We start from the raw sequence: 6,468 nt of genomic DNA, 5'->3' as shown, positions 1-6,468 counted from the left end.
TGTAATGCGAAGGAAGATAACCGCTGGTCCTTAAGGGTAACGGAGTGGATTCCAAGAGAAGGCAAACGTAGCAGGGGGCGTCAGAAAGTTAGGTGGGGGAATGGCATCAAGACGTTTGCGGGGAAACGGTGGCCGCAGCTGGCAAAGGACAAGGCTGATTGGAGAGACATGAGAGAGGCCTTTGCCCTGCAGTGGGCGTAGTCAGGCTGATGATGATGAAGATGGTGTGAAGGCCGGCCTTTTCCCTTGCAAAGAATGTGGGCTGTGCAGGTGTTAATGCAATTTTTCCACTGCAAGGTAAATCTGTGTGTTCTGTTCCGTTTGGGTTTATAGCGCATAAGCAGCTGAGACTTTTTTTATGCGCCAAATGTAGGGTGAATATGTTTGTGATAATCGAGGAGTTAAATATAACGGGTCCCAGTTAAGTTACAACGTCCGCTTCTTTCATGAATGCAAAGTATTTTAATATCTCAATGTAAATTTTTTCTAAAAGCCAAGCTGGTGTGGAAAGTATTTACGACATAATTTTGCCTGAGCTTATCGAATTGCGTGCAGAAAAAATCAAACGTTATTTACTGTTGCCACGTCTGGAGCTGGCTTTAAAGTAGGTATATAACGGCTTAAAATCATTTAGGGGACTCACCGCGTTGGTTTAGTGGTGAAGGCGCTCATCTACTGAGCTGGAGTATCAGGGTTCGAACCCGGTCGATGAAGGCGTAGCGCAAAAGGTGCCCGTGTGCTGTGCGATGCCAGTGCTCGTTAAACATCCACAGGTGGTCGAAATTATTCCGGAGACCTTCACTACGGCACCTCTTTCTATCTTCTTTTAACTCCCACCTTCCTTCCTTCCTTCCCTTACGGCGCGGTACAGGTGTCCACCGATATATGTGAGAAAGATATTGCGCCGTTTCCTTTCCTCAAAAACCAATTTACCAATTTTTACCTGGGCTATTTGGTTTGGTTTGGTTTATGGAGTTTAACGTCCCAAAGCGACTAAGGCTATGAGAGACGCCGTAGTGGAGGGCTCCGGAAATTTCGACCACCTGGGGTCCTTTAACGTGCACTGACATCGCACAGTACACGGGCCTCTAGAATTTCTCCTTCAAAGAAATTCAACCACCGCGGCCGGGATTGAACCCGCGTCTTTCGGGTCAGCAGCCGAGCACCATAACCACTGAGCCACCGCGGTGGCTATGGATGCGCCTTTGTATAGGGCTCTGGATTAATTTCAACCACTCGGGGTTCTTCAAAGCGCATAAGTTGCTCCTGTGGATGGATGGAAACAACTTTCGGGCTTACACTTCGCTGACTCGGCAAACGGGTCCCGGAGAACTGGCCAAGGGAAGTGGACACTGGTGCTGGTCAAGCAGTGGCGTCGAGCAAGGGCGTCGCTTCCTGAATGCCGTATTAAGGGCTGAAGCAAAGAGAGCGCCGGGCTCGAGGCTCGTGGCAGGTCTCACTTCTTTATCTTCATCAAGAAGGTCACTGGAGGTGATGATGATTACAACATTTTAATTGGAGGTAAATTTATTTCTTGGTCCCCATATTTCAGCAGTTCGTTGGATCTTGCAGCACCTGTAACCGTTTCGGTCATCTTCCGCTTAACCTGCGTGCATTTCTTCATTTCTTCACACTGCTGAATCATCGGTTCTTGTATCCTTTATATAGCTGTGCTGTGTTGGCAGGCCCATACCAAGTTATATAGCTCCTTCTCTATGCCACAGTGGGAGCATTGTGGGTCATAGTTTTCTCGGCAGATTACGTGAAGTGTTTTGTGCTTGAGTACAGAGGGCAAAACGCTTGCCTATAACACGTTCTGGGTGTGTTTCGAGCTGAACACCCGATATCTAGGGGTAACATTTGGTTAGAAATGGCCTGGATGTAAGAATGTGGAGTTAAACTCGTAGAATTTCATTGTCTTTTTTCGCCTTCCTGGTCGCAGCGGCCTTGGGAGCTGCAGAACACACATTTCAGTCGTTATAGAGATGTATTTTGCCCTCTGTACGTGTTTCTTTGTGTTCTACTCAGTGCTAGTTGCGTTTCTCGGTATCGTTCTTGAACCGGTGGCGCATATTGTCTTCTGCATAGCCTACAGTGTTGTAGGATGTCAAGTATGGGGTCGTCCGTGTGTTGGGGTACCCGGGGTAGGAGGGCTGGCTCTGCGGCTTGTTCGCCTTTGTTCCTCTCTGCGGACTGATGTGCTGGTGTCGATAAGATCTTTGCTTGCATTTCGGCATTCTTGATATTGTGACGAAGGGAATGGGTTTATTTACAGGATGAACGGGGATATGGGAGCAAACAGTGAAACGGTGAACGGCCAACGTCGAGCCAGTCCCAGTCTCGAGTACGCGCCCCTTCGTCGTCCTCTTCTCATCCGCTGCGCCCTTCGTCTTCCTTGTTCACCTGCTCCACAGCGCGGCCCGGCGTAAGTTGCGTAGCGACCCGGCAATAATTCCGTAACAATATCCTTCAGGATGCTATTGGCTGCCTGCCCTATCCTGCCTCTGTTGTAGTTGCTGCATGCTTCTTGGAAATCCGTTATCAAATGCGTGTTCATCTGTGTGGTTATTGCGAGTGCAATGGCTGCTTCCTCCCCTTTGGCTGGCTCTCTGCATGTGGTTAATGCGCAATTTCTGAGGTTGCCACCCTAGCCTCTGACATTACGTCATTATGCCTCCAACCGGCCCTGCCTCGTTTGTGTATAATGTGTTCCTGTTGTCAGTACAGTGTTTTTCTATGGCTCGATGATGATGATGATGATGTCCTCAGGCTTAATGGCACATATCGACGGCGCCGGATTGGCCAGGGTGCATAGCGGATACAAACGCACTTGAGCTCTGGCCTCCTTGGTATGGGCTTCCTCCTTTGTGTGGGCTTTACATGTAAGCTTCTGCACAGCTTTTCGGAGGCTTCATACTGGTTTGGGAATGGTGTCTTTGAATCCGCCGTGTATAGAAGAAAACACATTACGGCATGACGCGCTTTGCCCAAAGCTGTCTTTACGCAACTAAACTTCATCGTGATCATCATCGTCGGTTTTCGTTTTTAGGAAACGATGATGACTCGCCATAGCTGCGCTGACGTTTGTTCTGTAGCAAAAGAGGAATTTATTGCTGTGAAAATTGGAGCATTAAAATTTACCGCTTAAAGGTAAATTCTAGTCATGATGGCTAGTCATGACGTCAAGATTAGAGAGGACTCTGTGATCTCCGTTTGGAGGTGAATGGTGGTGTAGCGTAGACTCAGAGTTCAACAACAAAGACCGAAATTATGACTCCGAAATGTAAGCTTTATATAAATTCCCACATAAGGCTTGAATCCCCCTATTGAAAAATCCGGTATCGCGGCAAACCGGATTTTACCGGAACATATCGGTTTCATACCGGTCCGGTATCACTCTCATACCGGCGAGACCCGTCCGGTTTGATCGCTATACCGGTTCATACCGGTCCGGTATCGATCCCAAACCGGACAGACCGCTCCGGTACGGAGCTCATACCGGACAGTCCATTCCCGGTTCGAAGCTCAAACCGGACAGACCAGTCCGGTACGGAGCTCAAACCGGACAGACTAGTCCGGTACGGAGCTCAAACCGGACATACCAGCCTGTATTCAGAGCGATATGTGCTGCGGTTTTGGTGCTTGGTCTGCAGATTGACTGTTGTACGCCAGCAGATATTTTTAAGGGGAAGGGGGGGGGGGGGGGGGGTAAGCGTGCGCATAAGTGCGATAATCAACATATACACGGTTTTGTTGAAAGGGTTAGGAAAAGAAAAGGGCTCAGCGTGGCAAAACATGCAGTTTGTGTATGAAAGGCGGGGGCTGCATGAAGGTGAATGGCGCGCAACCGCCATATTGGCTTCCCGTGCAGCACCCTGACAAAGCCAGGGCTGCTGTGTGCGGGCAAACGGCTAGCATACATCCGCCAGCAGTCTTCGTAAGTCCTGCGCAGATTACTCTGGGTTTCACAGTGCAGAACTTCACGACTGGCTGATAAACATGGCGAGCCTCTGGTGACTGCGCCAGAGGCTCCAAAAGGTTTGTTACTGTCGCGTTCATTGCAGCAGCTTTCTTAATGTTCGCTAGCGGCAGTCTGTAGCGACGCATCGGTGAAGAAATAAAATTCTTGGTTTTCGTGCAGGAATTCTTTGCACTTCTTCTTCATGAAGTGATAGTCCATTGATAACGCAACTTGTCCAAGCGCCATCGCGAGCGGCCCCACCCTTCACTCCATCAGGAAGACATACTAATCACAAATCGCCCAGAACATTTCTATCGACGAAGAAAAGGTTAATTCAACGGAGCCGGCAGCTTGGCTGTTCCCTTAAGGGCGACGCTTCGTGCTAGCTAAAAGATACAGCGCTCGAGAGAACAAAATAAAAACAAAAACCACCTGTAGAAACCTTACACGAGAAACCCGTCTCTTCGCAATTTTTTTTAAAGCTTTTTTTTTTCTCTCATCACTGCCTTCTCTGCTTTTCCTGGGTCTGAGAATTCTCAAGGCCTGCGCGCTTTCCTTTCCCCCCGCTCCGACGTCGGCCACTTTGACCGCTGACCCCTCCGCATTCCTCCGACACTGAGACGTCTCCTTTCTTCCCTCAACCAGTTCTGCACCCTTCCGTAGTCGTGTAGCCGGACATGTCAGCGTGCGCTGCTGCGTTTTATTGCTGTTGCGTTCGTGAGTGCTGGCTAGGAAATTGCTTGTCATCGTGATACCTAAATCTTTGCGTGTCGTGACCTGCTGTTGAAACAATGGGTCGCTGCTGCGTGCCCAACTGTAGAGGAAACTATGACAACGGGCCAAAAGTGCTTGTGTTTTCGTTCCCAAAAGACTCACGTAGGATTACGTGGGAGCGTGCTGTTCGCCGCGACGACGTCGACATACGGACTGTGCGAGATTCTAAGGTACTGTACGTTGTGTCTGCGCATCGAAGCAATCGTTGAAGTCCAATAATTTATCACGGTGCTAAAATATGGACAAGGTGCGGTTCTAAAATTCATGGGACGCGATGTTTGCCCTAGACTGCTGGTATCAGTAAATATATCTTTTTCTCTTATGTACCAGGCAGTGTTCTTGTGTGGTTGAAAGATACAAATTTTCAAGTTCAGGGCGGGCGTTCATGTCATGGTTAAATAAATATGCCTATGAATATCATCGAATTTTTAAGAGAGCGTACATACACTAACGAGATATATTCTTGCATCTTGATTCAACGTTTCGACTATATTTAGTGTGCGTAGTGTTTTGGCTAAAGAATGCTCAGTATATTTAGGTAATTGAAGCGATTCTATGGATTTGCGCAATGAATAAAGTAATAATGGCCTTAAGTTGCATGTCACAGTGCTCAATGCATTATGTTGTGTGTCAGTGCCCAATTAAATGATAAGCTGGGGGCATTATGTACTACCAATCATATTTACTTTTCAGCAGGTGCTTTTGACTACTTCATTGGCCAGCACCCTGTAGAGACCCCAGCGCCGGTAGATCGTCGCAAAGAGTTAAATTATTACCTCAGTGAGCTGGTTCAAGACATGCGAAAAAAATAAACATCTTTTGAAGTTTTTGATGCATTATAATACTCACCAAGCTACCAATACTTGGTAAAAGCTGGGAGCAAATAACACAATTGCACATCGACTGCAATACGAGTCGCTGATAATCGCAGATTACCAGTTTCTGAGGCTCTGTATATTGCAGCATTTGGCATGTACACTTATGGCCCCAGTTTTTGGGCAGATTTAGTCCAAGTGGGATATATTTGAAGCATTTTATTCCTGCCTTTGTCCTGTGATACAGGGCCCTCCTGTATAATACGGGCCCAGCCTGTAGAATACAGGACTGTCCTGTATGCCGGTATGAATTTTAAACCGGAACCGCATACCGGGTTATTGTACAGGATTTGCGATACCGGATTACCTGAGTATCCTGTACAAAACAGGAGAGTCCTGTATTATACAGGACTGTCCTGTTTTATACAGGATATTCCGGTAATCCGGTATCGCAAATCCTGTACAATAACCCGGTTTGCGGTTCCGGTTTAAAATTCATACCGGATTTTTCAGTAGGGAGGCCTAACCTTTTAAACACTGAATATTTCTTTGGGAAGCTAAATGAGCAATAAAATTGAGCAACTAACGGCAGGTTAATCACGTATTATGTAGGAAAACTATACAGAAGGCTGTGTTTTACAGCTGTGCAGCATTTTAGCGTCGTTTTGCAGGCGTACAGCTGGACGGAGTTCAAGGTTACCTGGAAATATTTCCTTCTTACGGTTCACCGAAATCAGAATCTCACATAAACCGTTCTCAAGAGCAAAGGGAGACAGTACATTGGATGTGGCACATCTCCTGTACGTGTGGGTACTGGCTTGTGTTCTCGTACTGCGCCCTGCTGCTGAAATGTCATCGTACGATACGCCCTGTCAACTGTAATATTGACTTTTTTATTATTACTCATCTTAGGCTTAG

The sequence above is a fragment of the Amblyomma mixtum genome, chromosome 4, assembly GCF_055824585.1.
Source record: "Amblyomma mixtum isolate Tamu chromosome 4, ASM5582458v1, whole genome shotgun sequence".
Lineage (NCBI taxonomy): Eukaryota > Metazoa > Arthropoda > Arachnida > Ixodida > Ixodidae > Amblyomma > Amblyomma mixtum.
Note: the sequence above shows the minus strand (reverse complement) of the source record.